Raw genomic sequence first — 17,466 nt, 5'->3', positions numbered from 1 at the left:
TTTTGTGGTAAATGGGGGTTCTGTATTGTGTCTTGCAGCATATCCCTTAATTTGAGCCCACACCAACTCAATCGCATTATACTCACAATGGTAAGGCGGTAACCGTATAACTCTGTGCCCATGTTCTAATGCTATTTCGTCAATGACGTATCGGATCTTGGTTGGTTTGTTTTCTTTTAAAAGACGTACTAATTCCGCTTTTAACATATTCATGTTTGCATCTACGCCATTTTTACGAAGCCATGCGACGATATCAGCTTTCTTTTGGGATTGGGCAGGTGGCTTGTCAATTTGCATCGAGTGGTATGGGGCGTTGTCCATAATTATAATAGATGGTTCAGGGAGGCTACACAACATTGAGGTAAACCATTCAGTAAACTTTTCTCCATTCATGTCTTCATGATAGTCTCCAGTGGTTTTTGACGCAAAAGCCATGAGAGAACCTTCGACAAACCCGTTGATGGTTCCGGCGTGACAAATTATAAGTCGCGATCCTTTTCCTACAGGAACTTTGGAAGTAGATGCTGCTGTGTCATCGTTCCAAGAACGGCCTACAGTATGGTTAGCATTAAGCCATGTTTCATCCAAGAACACAACATTTTGCCAATTTTTGATTTCTTTCACTTGCCGTAAAAAAGTATACCTTGCCATCGCTATATCAAATCTTTCCATCAATATTTTGCGTTTGTTACATTTTTTGTATCGAAATCCAATGGTCTTCAAAATCTTCGTTAAAGAACTTTCCCCACCGAAGAATAATCCAGCTTCCTTCAGTGAATGCACCAACTTTTTTCTTGTTGGATACTCCTTCTGTAAATAGTAGCCGTAAACATGTCTTCGGATAGCATCGGCATCAAAGCTATCGATGCCTACGACTGGTTTTGCTCGTTTTCTCTTTTTTGGTGTGTGAAGTTTATTTTCTTCTGTGCCAGTCTCGCCATATTTTTTTTTAGTTATCCGTCTAACAGTTCGTTGTCCAATATTAAGCGCATCAGCTACGCGTTCAACCACTGACGTTATAGGTAAAATTGGCCCTCCATTTTGAGCTTCACGATCGAAATAGTTACGAAGGCGTATTACGAACTCACGTGTCTGACTATTTAGAACAGTTCTCTGCGTACGTTCGGTCATATCGACGAAATCCACAACAAAGGGCTTGAACAGAGTCCAAATTAACGAGCAAGGGTCAACAGTAATGCAGTATCAATATTTGAAATCCAAAGCCAGGTCAAAACTATATCACAATCGCATTGCACTGACAGTTTATACTTTTCGAAGCAACGTCAATTCGAAACTGCTTTGTTTTGCATTGAGCATTGACGCGAGTTTGCCGGAGGTAGTAGTTGTGCTAGCCAGCGATCCTATGTGACGATCGTATTAGATTCCATTTTTAAAAATTTATTGATATTTTTTTGCGATTTCAGAGGTTTGTCCACATAGTGAAAATTGTTCATATTCACAAGTACATTCACCCCTTAAATGGTGCAAACTGATTTTTCTACACTTGTATACATTTAAGAAATCAATTTAATAAATAAATTTTGAGTCCTAAACCTAAAACTACATTCGATAAAATTTATGAATCTCTGCACATCACTATCGTCAATAAAGTAATACAATTATTTCCTTCAAAGTCGTTATCAATTAATACGGAACTTCATGAGCGGACAAACGTCAAACCGGCCATCATAGCGTGCCGCTAGTTTAAGTCTTCTGTACTAATACTATCGTTTGCGAACAAAGTAGGGCAAGCCATCCTATTAATTACTGGGGACGTCGCAAGTAGCTTCCTTAGATAGGGGAAGATAAACAACGCTTCAGTAGTCTTATCTATTCTCGGCCAGCTATCAAAGACCTTCTTCAGGACAAAGAATTGTTAGGTCATTTTTAACGGAATTTTTTAGAAGTTTTAATTTTGACGGGTGGTTTATTAGGATGTGTTAAATATTATAAAAGCGAGAGTTTGTATGTGAGTGTGTGTGTGTGTGTGTATGTTGTTACTCCTTCACGCAAAAACCACTGGACGGATTTGACTGAAATTCGGAATAGAGATAGATAGTATCCTGGATTAGCACATAGGCTACTTTTTATCCCGGAAAATCCCACGGGATTTCGAAAAACCTAAATCCACGCGGACGAAGTCGCGGGCGTCAGTCAGCTAGTGTGTTACGAAACCTTAAAATGTGACGTTGAATTTGCATCGCGCATATGAACTATTAATTACTAATTATAATAACATTTTAAACCGTTATATAACGCAAGAAAATACTAAGTAACTAGTACATGCTCTCGTAACTTTTAAGCATGATAAGTATCAGTAAGAAACATTTCAAATTACTTTTGCTTCAACTTACTAGTTAGTTTGAATTCCTTTTAATCCTACATACGTACGAAGCACTCATCCTGGATGCCTAGAGGAGCGAATAAGACTGTTTAACCCTTTCACGGAATTTTTAATTAACTCAACCATTTCGTATCTCATTTGAAAATCTTTTGTAAGGTTTCGTTATCTGTGTATCTTTCTTTCTTCATACGTTCATTAGACTTCACTGATATTATATTTAAAAGAATCAAAAAAAAAAAAAAATAAGAATCATGATTTTAAAGATTTAAAAAATCTTATTGCATGGGTATAGTTTACCCTTATAGACCCTTATAGACCTGGAGAGTGCTACGCTACGTTTTATGCCGGAAAATTACAAAGTACCTACAGGATTTTTAAAAAAACTAATTCCACGCGGAACAAGTCGCGGGCATCCTCTAGTAAATTAATGAAGCCAAGAACTGTAGTTGAAGTAAATTAAAAAAACAAACTTAATCAACAAATTAAGTTTGCTTTTAATTTGGTTCAACGACAGTTCGTAGTTTGTTTACCTTCCTCTCTCAGTAAAGATAATGTTTTCACAAAAGCTCTTTAACTTAGTTCGAGTTTGTTAGTTTTCCAGGTTTTTAATTTTATATTCCAATAGAAATTTCGTAAATATTTTGCTTTTATTTCAACGGCAGTTTGAAGCAGATTTTTTGTTTCTATTTTTTAGTACTATAATCGGTTAGTCCTGGACTGTAAAATCACTTGGCGGTGTACATATCTATGGCGGTGAATGATGATGCAGTCTTATGTGTAGGGGCTCGCTACAGACATAACCAGACAAGGCTAACCTAACCTATCCCTATATCCTCCTTATATGAGCCTCGATAGCTCAATGGTTGAGAAGCGGACTGAATTCCGAAAGGTCGGCGGTTCAAACCCCACCCGTTGCGCTATTGTCGTACCCACTCCTAGTACAAGCTTAACGCTTAGTTGAGGGGAAAGGGGAGTATTCATCATGATTAGCATGGCTAATATTCTTTAAAAAAAAACCTAAGTCCTGCACCTAAATAGATGTAATGTATGTAAGTATGACTGTCGTCTTGCTTTTACACGCTGCACACTGTAGAGTGATTTTGGATCAAAGTAACCCGCTCCAGATACACTTGGCATATGGCTAGGAAGTAGGCTAGACGTGCATGAGGCGTGTATGGTAGGGAACCGATATTACAGGAGTAAGAGAAAAACGCATACAGTACATAATGGTGCTATTAAAGCAATGAGTCAATCATCGCTCGCGTATGCACTCACACGTTATATTGTGAGTTGTGACATGTATTCTATTATTCAAATATTACAACCAATATTCATAGAATCAGAATAACCCACATGCGCAACCCTAATGAAGGAAGCACACGGCCGTACGGCAGATTTGCCTTTTTCAGCAGATTACTCGTCTGGCTTTACATAATTAGCCAATGTCAAGTGTGTAGTTATATACAAGTTAGGGAAACTATATAAGTATGGACTTCGTCTGTGCCGGCGCCCGCCGACACACGCGCGGCGCCCCTCCAGAGCGCTTCCCAGTCAGTTCACCCACCAAAAAACTCCAGCAAAATACAAAAACCGACCACTTTTAACAAAAAACACTCCAAAAAAGCACCGCACGTGCGCCAGCAAACGCCAACACAGACAAAGTCCGCCTTTTCTTTCACTATTGACATAAACTCGATGCATAAACTCAACAATTGAGATTGTAGCAATGATAGATACGTAGCTTTCTGTAATCCACCAAGGGGCTAATCTCAAAGTGGTATTCTCGGCATTTTTGTAAGAAAATAAAACGATCAAAGTAAAAAAAGTCCCGTGAAACAAAATTGTGAAATGAAAGCCGCAAAAGCTTAATCACAAGCAAGCTATTAACATTTGAAATGATGCAAATGTAAAGGAGACAAATTGAGAGTTCAAATGAACTTCAACCGCAAACCATCGACAGAGATCTAAAAAGCTCAAGTGAGGACGCCAAATAAAGCGAGATAAAGTCAAAAAGCCTTTGAAAAGAACCTAATTTGAAAGAGCTAATGTTCCATAGCAAAAATGTTTATTTGACGTTCAAAGCTTTCAATATGGTATTTGCCTATGTCAAAAATAAATTATTTATAAGTGATTATTAAACAGAGGGTCTTCAAAAATATGTAAAATTCACGTCCTTTGTTAGTCTTAAGGGTAGTAACCATTCGAAATTATCGATTAAACTAAACAAGTGTAAATTAAAAATTTATAACACCCCCGACAAGTGAAGGTTACAGTAACTAGAAAAGAGCTGATAACTTTCAAACGGCTGAACCGATTTTCTTGGACTATTCCGCGCCTACGATCCAAAGTATCTGAGTTTTCCAAAACATCATTTTCAAATAAATAATTATGTATGGCAACGTCCATCTTGACAGCTTGACATTTGTCAATTGACATAATATTATGAACCTAACGGTTATCTAATCTGCTTTTCTACAAGAAAACTAGAAAAGAGCTGATAACTTTTAAACGGCTGAACCAATTTTTTTGGATTATAGCTAAGAACACTCTCGATCAAGCCACCTTTCAAACAAAAAAAAGTAAATTAAGATCGGTTCATTCGTTTAGGCGCTACGATGCCACAGACAGATACACAGATACACAGACACACAGATACACAGATACACACGTCAAACTTATAACACCCCTCTTTTTGGGTCGGGGGTTAAAAAGCACGTTAAATCACTGTGACGTCACATGCCAGTATTTCAAAGAAGCGCGCATACTAAGCGCGTGTTTTGACGTTTGATTCTGATTTGACTAGTTGTCAAACACCGGATTATACATGAAGAAAAATACAACGCAAACCAAAAATGTATTCACAAAATCATTCGGAAAGGGGTTTCTAACTCCTGAAACAAAAGGAAATCACTGTACTCATCATTATAAACAACTTTGTATATGGAATATCTTTTTAAATCAATGATTTTTGACTTATTCCATTGAAATATTATCCATAGCTACTAATATTCGAAATACGAAAGTGTGTCTGTCTGTCTGCTAGCTTTTAGCACGACCCATTCGTTTAATCGATTCTAACTAAAGGTGCTGAGATAGCTTGCATCCCGGGGATGGACATAGGCTAATTGTCCCGGAAAATCAAACAGTTCCCACGGGATTTTTAAAACCTATATCAACGTGGTCGAAGTCGCGCGTATCAGCTATTTAATACACACATTGCTTACATTGCCTTACTATCCTACTTACTTACCTATACGGATAAGTATAGGCTACTTTTTATCCCGAGAAATCAAAGAGTTCGGCTGTGGTATTTTTTAAATAACCTAAATGCACGCGGACGAATTCGCGGGCATTAGTAAATCTATAACAAGTGTAAATTATAAAACACCCCCGACAAGTGAAGGTTACAGTAAGAACTAGAAAAGAGATAACTTTCAAACGGCTGAACCAATTTTCTTGGATTGTAGCTAAGAACACTCTCGATCAAGCCACCTTTCAAACAAAAAAAACTAAATTAAAATCGGTTCATTAGTTTAGGCGCTACGGTGCCACAGACAGATACACAGATACACAGACACACAGATACACACGTCAAACTTATAACACCCCTCTTTTTGGGTCGGGGGTTAAAAATAAAACCATTGCACATTACTTAATCGAGTAGAAGTAATAAACTCTCTACTAAGATAAGAAAAATATAAATAGAAGCATGAAAAAAAAACCTTTGCGCGTTGCTAGTTCAAGCCATGGCTCGACTACAAAGAGAAATTGAACAGCGGTTCATTATTGGTCGAACCGCAAAAACCAAACGACAAAGGCATTTTTTCGTCTCACTGCTATCTTTTCAACGTAGAGCCAATTATTATTTCTCTGGCTTCTAAGTTTCAGACATTCATTTTGTATTTTAAAACTATCTCTAGCTACCACAAAAATGCTTCAATATAACTCAAAATTTAAAAAACCCCTGACACAATAAACTCTATAAGAAAACTAGAAAAGAACTGATAACTTTCAAACGGCTGAACCATTGGGCTGAACCGATTTTCTTGGATTATAGCTTAGAACACTCTCGATCAAGCCACTTTTCAAACAAAAAAAACTAAATTATAATCGATTCATTAGTTTAGGAGCTACGATGCCACAGACAGATACACAGATATACACACGTCAAACTTATAACACCTCTCTTTTTGGGTCGGGGGTTAAAAATGTATATCTTGCTGTATTGAACAAGATAAAGTTAAACAGCACTAAAACCCGACTACTTTCCGCGAACTGCCGATAGATATAGCGATAGGTATAGTAAAATTGTTTTTCTGTCACTCGGTATATTTTAACACTGTATTTTGATTTATGAACTCAGAATTTTTCCCTTTTTCATTTAATATCCTACTCGATACAATAGCAAAAAAAAAATTTTGGACACCCCTCACTTTTTTGGATGTAACATCTGTCAGTTCGATTTTTTCTTATAAAATGTAGCCTTTGTCACTCGGACCATAATAAAGAATCGATTGATACCTCATCCATCAAAATCGGCCCAGTAATTTAGGCGCTACGATGGAACACACAGAATTTGATACAAACATACATACATAGACTGCTAAAATCATAACCCTACCTTTTGCTCGGGTGATAAAAAACTAAGTAGGTACACATTGTTCTATCATCTTCGGCGAATGCACTCGACGAATTTGAGCAGCTCCACTTGGCGTCTGGATAATATTTGTCGCGTTCGGCCAGCGTTGGCCGGTTTTTCGATTAATATGTTTTCAAACACCATCGCACTATTGAGCGACATTGGCGCAATTCGCAAAAAACTATCACATTGGCCGGCAATCGATTAATGCGTTGATGATGAGGCTTAACGCTATGATGGAGTATAAAGATTCATAGCCTAGGGCTGAACAGGGCTAAAACATTTAGTTAACCGCCGTTAACGACCTTTATACCTTTTTATTACAGCTCATTTTCGTTTTATTAGAAAGTAGACCGAGAAGTGACACTGGAGACTTCTGTCTGGCTGTTGTAATATTTTTAGCACAGCGTAGTCGTCGTCCTAAAATACTTTCATACATCTATGAGTAATAACGGGATCAGTTTGTATAAAAATAAAAGCGAATTGGCTTATCAAGAGTTTAATAGAAAGTTATGATATTTAAGGGTTAAAAAGGGTATTATTAATGATTGTTTGTTGTATCCCGTAGACTTTTCTTTTGGCACCGTGATTACACCCGGCTTTACTTCTGAAATTATAATCAAACGAATGAGCGGTGTTTTCGAATGCTCGCACTCCGACTGACCCAGGTCAGTTGAGGTCGGGGATTTCCCTGTTAGCCTGTTAATACCCTGATATACTTAAATCCTTCTACTTTGGCCTGTTGGACTCAAACAACCTCACAATGGAGCTAAACCCTGAACCGCCCAAGAAAGCGCTGGCTGGACGATACGTCGCGTTGTGAGCTCAGATCTAAGATCAGAATAAATCGGATGCTCAAGACCTGGCAAAGTGGACCTCAAAACATGTCAGTGACGCGTCCTTGAGGTTTTCACCCATCTCAAAATCGCCCAACGTGCCTATAGAAGTTTTCACTTTAACAAGTGTAAATTAATAAAACCCCCGACAAGTCAAGGTTACAGTAACTAGTCCAAAGTATCTGAGTTTTCCAAAACATCATTTTCAAATAAATAATCATGTATCTAGGCAACGTCGATCTTGACAGCTTGACATTTGTCAATTGACATAATATTATGAACCTAACGGTTATCTAACATTCTTTTCTACAAGAAAACTAGAAAAGAGCTGATGACTTTTAAACGGCTGAACCATTTTTTTTGGATTATAGCTAAGAACACTCTCGATTAAGCAACCTTTCAAACAAAAAAAGTAAATTAAAATCGGTTCATTCGTTTAGGCGCTACGATGCCACAGACAGATACACAGATACACACGTCAAACTTATAACACCCCTTTTTTTTGGGTCGGGGGTTAAAAAGAAGTCCATCCATGCCAACGTTTAAATTTTCCTTTCAATTCTCAATTCGAACAGAAAAATTACTTTGGCACAGTAATAGTCCATTTCCAATTTCATCTAACTGCCAAAGCTATGAGTGTATAAAGGTTTATAAAAGGCTGGTAGAGCCGAAATGTAATTTCCTTAAAACATTAACAAACCAAAGTACCCAATTCTCATCCAAATCGCGACTCCTTCGCATAAGGGTTGGATCACATGGATGGATAGTGGCGATAGCGATGCGATACCTACATATTTTAGACGCTGTTATTTTCAGACTTATGTAAATATTTTTGGTTAACATAATATCTGTCATATTGCTTTTCCGTTGAATCGGCCGTTAACATTACGAGGCAACAAAAAGTAAATGTGATTTGCCTTGCGAGTTGTAAAAAACATCAAAATAAATAATTTCATAAAATACATTTATCTTCATCTTTGCCGTGGCCGTGCCAGCCATTGATAAAACGCCGAATGAATAGGAAATAATATAATATCGTGATTGCTAAAACACCTTTCTTATCAAGTATTGCCTATAATTAAAAAAAAAGCTAAGCTTAGCGCGCGATGGAATTTGCGCTTTACAGTTTCTTTCTGCGGATGTAGAACATACAATGAACATAAAGCTGACCCATAACAAGCAGTAATGCTCGTTTTATGCCCCGCGCAGCCGAGCGATGCCTGATATCGTCTTAATTATGGACATTCTGCTTTGTAAAAGAACCTTGAATGGAAAATTGTAAATGGAGTATTCGCAGAAGTTCTCTTTGATTGGAAACATTGATTAAAGTGAGTGCCTGAGGGTTAATGGCAGTAGACGGATAAACACGGTAAATTGACACGAAATGTCTGCTCATTTGGTTTTTGGATGGGTTTTCAGAGTGAAGGAGAATCGATGGGTGGATTGTTTATTAATTTTTAGGGATCCGTACCTCAAAAGGAAAAACGGAACCCTTATAGGATCACTTTGTTGTCATTCTGTACATCCGTCCGTCCTTCCGTTCGTCTGTCAGTGGGCTGTATATCGTCGTGAACCGTAATAGGTAGAGAGTGGAAATTGTTACAGAATGTGTATTTCTATTGCCGCCATAACAACAAATAATAAAAAAATCAAAAAGCCACAGAAATTAAAAAAAATTAAAAAGTGTTATTTCTTCTATGATGATACGGAACCCTTCGCACTTAGCCAATTTTTTTAGGCTTATGAACGCAAAGCTAGTCACCAAATAATTAGGTATTCCTAATCTGTGACAAAAAAAACATAAAAAAACTTCTGTTTATACTGTTAAGCGACGATGCGTGGATTAGCTAGCTGGCAGAGTCAATTTGTTTAGATTTTATAGTGAAAAAAAAAAAAACCTAATTGAAACGCGTACGCTATCCTGTCCTCTAACCACTACACCATAAATACTGAAGTAGTGTTTCAGCAAACATTTGATAGTTAACAAAGTCTAAAATTCAGCGACCCGCGTTGTCATGAAGCCGGAACATAGTTTAAACTGCACTCAATTTTAGGAAACGCCCGCTCTGTTTGCAGTTCGTAAAATTTTAGTTAAAACTAAAACAATTTATAACTGAGCGTCCGCCTGTAATGGAACTCTACGTGTCTGTTTAATTTGCAATACAAGTTTTTTTTCTCTCTCTATCGTCTGGCCTTACAAAGATTAGCCAATGTCAAGTTTGTAGTTATTTGTAACAAGTTAGTTAAACTATACAAGTATGGACCCCGTCTGTGCCGGCGCTCGCCGACATACGCACGGCACCCCCTTAGAGCGCTTTCCAGTCAGTTTTAACAAAAAAAAAAACACTCCAAAAAGCAGAGCACGCCCGCCAGCTAACACCAACACAGACGAAGTCCAATTCAAGTTTTGAAGTATATTCGTTTACTTCTAATCTATATTTATATACTTATAATAAAGTTTGTAAGATTGTTTATAGGAAGTAATCTTTGGAACTATTGAAGCGATTTTGAAAATTCTTTCACAAGTACAAAGCTACATTATTCCTCAGTAACATAGGCATATTTTATTTTCAAAAAAATTACAGACTCTTACAAAAATTGTAATAAGCTACCCGCGCGAAGCCGGGGCGGGTGCTAGTGAGCTAATATTTGTAGAACTCACGCATGTTGAGAAAAGTCACATTGCACGTAAAATTCACAACTGATTGAATCAATAATCTCCAAAAGATGTTTCTGAAAGCATAGGTACCTATATACATAGGCTAAACCTTAGCAGTTTGAAAAAGAAAGATGTTTTCTTTATTTAATAATGCCTTGAGGCTTTTATACATAAGGGAATGACTACAAAACTACCTTTTCAGATTTTAGAGAGAAATTAAGGCTAACTAATACTAAGCATTTGTGTACAAAACTCTACCTTTTCAAATCATTGAAAAGGCATCGCATCCGCTTTTTAACCCCCGACCCAAAAAGAGGGGTGTTATAAGTTTGACGTGTGTATCTGTGTATCTGTGTGTCTGTGTATCTGTGTATCTGTGTATCTGTGTATCTGTCTGTGGCATCGTAGCGCCTAAAAGAATGAACCGATTTTAATTTAGTTTTTTTTGTTTGAAAGGTGGCTTGATCGAGAGTGTTCTTAGCTATAATCCAAAAAAATTGGTTCAGCCGTTTAAGAGTTATCAGCTCTTTTCTAGTTTTCTTGTTGAAAAGAAGGTTAGATAACCGTTAGGTTCTTAATATTATGTCAATTGACAAATGTCAAGCTGTCAAGATGGACGTTGCCTAAATACATAATTATTTATTTGAAAATGATGTTTTGGAAAACTCAAATACTTTGGATCGTCGGGGGTGTTATAAATTTTTAATTTACACTTGTTATAAAACGGTTTACCACCTTTAAATATTGCTAAACAATATTCTAGTGTTTAAAGTTCATTATTTTCTTGTTTATCGCAAAATAAATTCTTATTTTGAATTGTTACAGGTTAGTTGCCGTTGTAGAGGTCTTGTAGTCCAAGATAAGATATAAATGATTATACAAGTAAGTATAAACTCCACGGATATAAATGAACCAATTTGATTTGCATTTACCCAATCTACATGTTTGATCCTAACATATAACCATCATCTACATCATCAAACCATCGGCATCGCCGGCTCACTAATGAGCACGCGTCTCCTCTCAGAATGAGAAAGGTTTGGCCATAGTCCACCACGCTGACCAAGTGCGGATTGGCAGACTTCACACACCTCTGAGAACATTATGGATAAACTCTCAGGCATGCAGGTTTCCTCATGTTTGCTTTGCTTCACCGTTAAAGCAGGTGATAGGAGTATTTAATCGCTTTGACTGCTTTATTGGTAGGTACTTCAATGAAGGAGTTTCCGTTCAATGGTGGGTCGGTATAATATGTATAGTATTTAGAATTATGTATTAGTATTTAGAAATATGGAAATTCAAAATAATTATGTATGGTTCAGGATAGCACTCCAGCATATGAACTTACGTAGTTTAAGCTGGAGCCAACGATTGCAACTTGTAATTTTTTTAACCCCCGACCCAAAAAGAGGGGTGTTATAAGTTTGACGTGTGTATCTGTGTATCTGTGTATCTGTCTGTGGCATCGTAGCGCCTAAACGAATGAACCGATTTTAATTTAGTTTTTTTTGTTTGAAAGGTGGCTTGATCGAGAATGTTCTTAGCTATAATCTAAAAAAATTAGTTCAGCCGTTTAAGAGTTATCAGCTCTTTTCTAGTTTTCTTGTAGAAAAGAAGGTTAGATAACCGTTAGGTTCATAATATTATGTCAATAGACAAATATCAAGCTGTCAAGATGGATGTTGCCTAAATACATAATTATTTATTTGAAACTTATTCGAAAATGATGTTTTGGAAAACTCAAATACTTTGGATCGTCGGGGTTGTTATAAATTTTTAATTTACACTTGTTTAAATAATAATTAATTCAAAAAAGGTTAACACCATTCGTCACAGTTCTCAAGTAAATGGATTGTATAAATAAAGTATGACCTGCTTAGATTTATATTTTCTTTTTAGGCCACGCGATAAAAGTGGCAGGCACTCGTAAAAGTAATTGAAAAAATCTGTGTTTATCGCACCTAATAGCGTTGTGATAAATTCGATATACGCGCCTGGATTCACGATAGCTGATAACACTCGCTGGCACGCTTGCAGTCTGTAAATAATTAATAACTGATAAGTGTAAACAGATGATGGTAGGTGGATAAATAAAAACCGGTCGATGGAAATACCTACTACAGGGTTCCAAGATAGGTCTAGAAGTGTTATTATGCTTGCTCTTCTTTTAGGCATCCGCACTGATGTTCGTGCCATTTACGCCCTTTCAAGCAGCGATTCGCGCGCAAGTGTAAACCGAGCATTCGGACTTCACCAAAACTACTCAAACTAGCTCGCTTTTGCATACTTGCTTACATTTTTTTATTCATTATAGCCACACGCTTGACCACAATCACACCTGGTGGAAGGTGATGATGTGATCTAAGATGGGACGCGTTTATCTTGAAGATGCCTATTCACTCTTGTGTCGACGTATTCGCACGAACCAGTATCAATTTGCGATATGAACGTGCAGGCCGGATCGCGATGCTTTCTTCGCGATTTCCGCGTATCTATTCTCATACTAAAACGCGTGCTTTGCGTGCAGCAAGGCGCGCGTTCTAGTATGAGAATAGATGCGCCTATAGTACGCGACAGGTCGAAATGACAATCGGGGTATGAGGCGGGGGGACGCTCCGAACAACCGCACGTCACCCTATGCGGCTGAGCGGTATGCGGGGCGTCTCCACCCTGATTGCTATGTCGATCTGTCGCGAACTATACGTACGCCGTTTACGAGCGTAGTAAAACAGATCGCAGACGAAAAAAAGCCAGTCTGTAACCGCTGTGAAGTCTGTAAAATAAAGTAAATCTGTGAATGAGTGCCTCTGTGCACACAAGTGTAAACGCTATCAGATACGGTCAGATAACCAGACAAGCAAGGCACTTCTTGCACTCCCTTTTATCAGTGTCAACTATATTTTATTTATAAATGTTTATTGATAAAACCGCCACAATTTATGATTTATCACCTACGCCCGCAAAGCAAAAATATAATATATTTTATTAAGCAGAAATGAAAATTCCAAACATCAGCTTTTTGCGCGAACAATGGTAGAGGGACGCAGTATATCACGCCGCTAAACTGAACCCGACATCTACCAGCCTTTGCTGACTCGGCGATTTTTAACGCGGCTTCCTAACATAAAGGATTTTTATAAATAAGTTGGTAAAATAAAAACAAAAATATTTTTTATTCAAATAAACTTGAGTGCTTTCGAATTGCTTAAAGATTTTACCCCTGCAATCACTTTTATTTTCAAATCGAGAAAACACCAGAAAAAAACCATATTATGTCAATAATTTGCAGTCCCGCGCATTGCTGGAGTGAGTAAAGTCCACGCTCTTACACGTATTATTTCCACGTTCGATTGTGTAATAAGTATCTATGCTCTTTTCAGTAGCTTACTTTGAATAGATTTTTGAAAGATTTATGTAGCTAATTTTTTGAGATTTATGTAAAAGCATTTGTTAATAAAGATTACACTCTTTTCTACTAAATACTTGTATATTTTGTTTGCGATAGCAGGTTCTAAACTTTCTAATTTTCATTTACCAAACTAAATAAAATAAGAAAAGGTAAACAAACAATCCAATACACAGTAAAGAATAATAGAAAACTACGCTTTTTCTTGACGTTTGTTTCTAGTTAGTTATGTTCAAAGTTTCAAAGTAGTTTCGTATTACTTTTTTACAACTTCATTCCCGAACGAACAAGGCCAAATGGTTAGATTGCTAAGTCATAGTTACTGAAGTTTTACTATGAAAGTTTATTTGTTAACTAGAGCAAACATTAATGATACTTACATGTAATTAAAATTGCATGAAGTTTTGTAGAAACTATAGGTAATTGTAGCAATGATTTACATTTCTAATATATATGCTAATTATTTTTTGTTATCACTAGGTATGCTATCTACAGCTAAATTAACTGTCTAATTTCAAAACGGAATTGAAACCATTTTACTAACCCCCGACCCAAAAAGAGGGGTGTTATAAGTTTGACGTGTGTATCTGTGTATCTGTGTATCTGTCTGTGGCATCGTAGCTCCTAAACTAATGAACCGATTTTAATTTAGTTTTTTTTTGTTTGAAAGGTGGCTTGATCGAGAGTGTTCTTAGCTATAATCTAAGAAAATCGGTTCAGCCGTTTGAAAGTTATCAGCTCTTTTCTAGTTATTACTGTAACCTTCACTTGTCGGGGGTGTTATAAATTTTTAATTTACACTTGTTGTACTAATTACTTTATTTACTGTGGTATATTTAAAAGAACAGTCGAATAATACGGTACCTACAAATCAGATTGATAAAATGATTCTGTTATTGCAGTATTGGAATCTAGTTCAACAAAATAAGTTGGTATTTGGTAAGAGCCGACCTATTGGCCACTGTCCAACTCCCAACGACCATCCAGAGCCTTGTTATACAATGCCACGACGAAGCAGTTCGCGTTCTGTTCTCGCCCCACTTATTTAAGTCAAGGTTTGAGTTACGAGAGTATACTTAAGGCTACGGGCTATTCGAGCTAAAATTTCAAATCTAGAGATGGCGATACATGAGGTATCGAGAAAAGTTTGTCCAATCATGTTTTTATCGGATTTGATTCTAGAGGATATAATCCTTACTAATTTTATAAATGCGAAAGTGTGTCTGTCTGTCTGTCTTTCTGTCTGTCTGTCTTTCTGTCTGTCTGTCTGTCTGTCTGTCTGTCTGTCTGTCTGTCTGTCTGTCTGTCTGTATGTCTGTCTGTCTGCTACGTTTTCACGGACCAACCACTGAACCGATGAAAAAACTAAATAGAAGTCCTGAATTTGAGTAGGTGAATACAAGTTTGATATTACATTGAAAATATATCATTACTCTTCTTAGTTGAAACTAATACATGGTATAGTAGGCAAATGTAAATAATTTTCAAAATATCAGTTTTTCGAAATTCATCGTTCTTATCTCAGCTCCTGAACTACCCGCTGTTTAACAAAAGAACAGCAGAAAATTAAACTTATAACTTTACCATAAAAAATCGCAGAATTAGCCTTTACAAAATCAATACAACACGGAGGGGTAGGTAGGAGGTAATATAATATCATTATCATCATCATCATTAGCCTGTGGACGTCCACTGTTGGACATAGGCCTTCCCTAAAGAGCGCCACTACACCCGGTCCTCAGCCTTCCTCATCATATAATATACATGGTAATATTCCTCTCAATGCATTTTATAACAAGTTCCCATTGTAAGCGGAGGGCATGGGCGGGCGGCACGTAGATGAGATATTAATGGAATATCGATGTTCCAGAACTGCTTCTCAAACTATACATAATATATTCTAAACTAAAGTACTTTGCTTTGAATAGCATGAATTTATATCGAATCCACACAACTTTGAAATATCCTATGGAAAATTTCACAGGATAAGTAGGTTTGTGCTATACTATGATCTTAGGCTGAGATCTATTGACTTTGCTCAGACTTTAGTTAAAACGAGATAGAGTTATACCAGCGATATGCCGCTGTCTCGTTTTGAATGTCTTAAATCTGAGCAAGTCGGGCGCGGCGATCTATCGGGTCTAATGCATCGAGTTGGTACTTGGCAGGTTCGTCCCAGAGGTGATAACAGTATTCCATGCCAGGCCGAACCTAAGGTCTGAGCCTGGTAAAGTATGAGGCGTTATTTTTGCGTTAGTACCGCGGATGTACAGAATTCATTCAGTTAAAGTTTTTTATAAGTATGGATTGTGTGATTTATGTTGCGTTCCTACTTCGTACAAAGTTTATGAGCCTCAGGCGAATTGGAATATTTACTCGTACACTGAAGATTTGCTAACGTAATATTAACTTTACTAAACGCGGAATTTCATTAATTAGGTATGAAGGAAATTTAAATTCCTCGTTATATAATAGCTTGTTACTTTAATGTACAGTCGACGAACTTTAATAACATGCTGTTCGGAATGCAATATGATCTCGCTCTCATGATTCGTTATCTGTTAATTTTCCAAAGAAAATTTGTATTGATTTTTTTTTCAAAGAATATTAACATTGTAATCATGACTAATATTCCCCTTTCCCCTACAACTAAGTGTAAAGCCTGTGCTAGGAGTAGATACGACAATAGTGCAACAGGTGGGGTTTGAATCGCCGTTCTCTCGGAATTCAGTCCTCTCATTAATCGTTGAGCTATTGAGGAATATTGTTGGATAATTATGGTTTGTTTATTATCTGTGTTGTCCCCCTTATAGTTGTGTTACTTTGGCACAGTCAGCTAAGCCAACTATTAAGTTTTAGGGATTGTCCAATTTAAAAGCGAAAAAAAAAATCTGTTTCAAAACGTTTAGGTCGACGGATGTCAGGTGAAACTGCCTTTGTTAACGGCCGGTATTTCGATGGCCTAAATACTAAAATACAAAACAAATGCGGAATACGGCAACCGGTGAAAAGGGCTCTGAATATTGACAACAGAATAAAAACAGCTGTATAAGTTTTTTGCTTTTATATGGCCTGTCGAATCCGCAGCAGGATAAATGTTTTTTTTTTTCAAATACGAAAGGGTGGAGGTATCTATAGAAATCAGAATAAATAATATAGAAATGTCAAATGAGCGTGAGATTGTTTGAAACTTTCGAATTATATTTGTATGAAGCTTGAAGAATTGGCGACATGCTGTTCTGATTTATTGTATCTTTGAATTTTTTCGTAATCACCGAAATATTCGTTAGGTAAATGAAATAAATATATATATTCTAAGATAATGTCAGAGACTTCCCGTCCGGTCCGATGGTTGTGGTTTTTCAAAATCGGTTAAACGAATGGGCCGTGAATATAGATAATAGACACAGAGATATACAGACATACTTATAGATTATCTTATATTTTTTAATATATAGTATTAGTGAATGATTTAGATTAAACTTTAATAATGCTATCGTGCAGTACTACCTATAAAATCCATCAATCTTGAAATTGAAGTCTTCATTGAAAATATGCAGGTAAAATTCAATATTTGACGTT

General features: G+C 36.8%; 1 protein-coding gene across 2 annotated transcripts in view; it reads left to right on the top strand.

The window, feature by feature from the left end:
* LOC123873796 (beta-1,4-N-acetylgalactosaminyltransferase bre-4) overlaps window positions 1-17,466 on the top strand; it is a 157,004-nt gene that overhangs the window by 57,868 nt on the left and 81,670 nt on the right. The gene's annotated exons all lie outside the window — the stretch shown is intronic.

Source organism: Maniola jurtina, chromosome 17 (assembly GCF_905333055.1).
Source record: "Maniola jurtina chromosome 17, ilManJurt1.1, whole genome shotgun sequence".
Taxonomy (NCBI): Eukaryota; Metazoa; Arthropoda; class Insecta; order Lepidoptera; family Nymphalidae; genus Maniola; species Maniola jurtina.
This window is presented reverse-complemented; position numbering and strand designations above follow the sequence as displayed.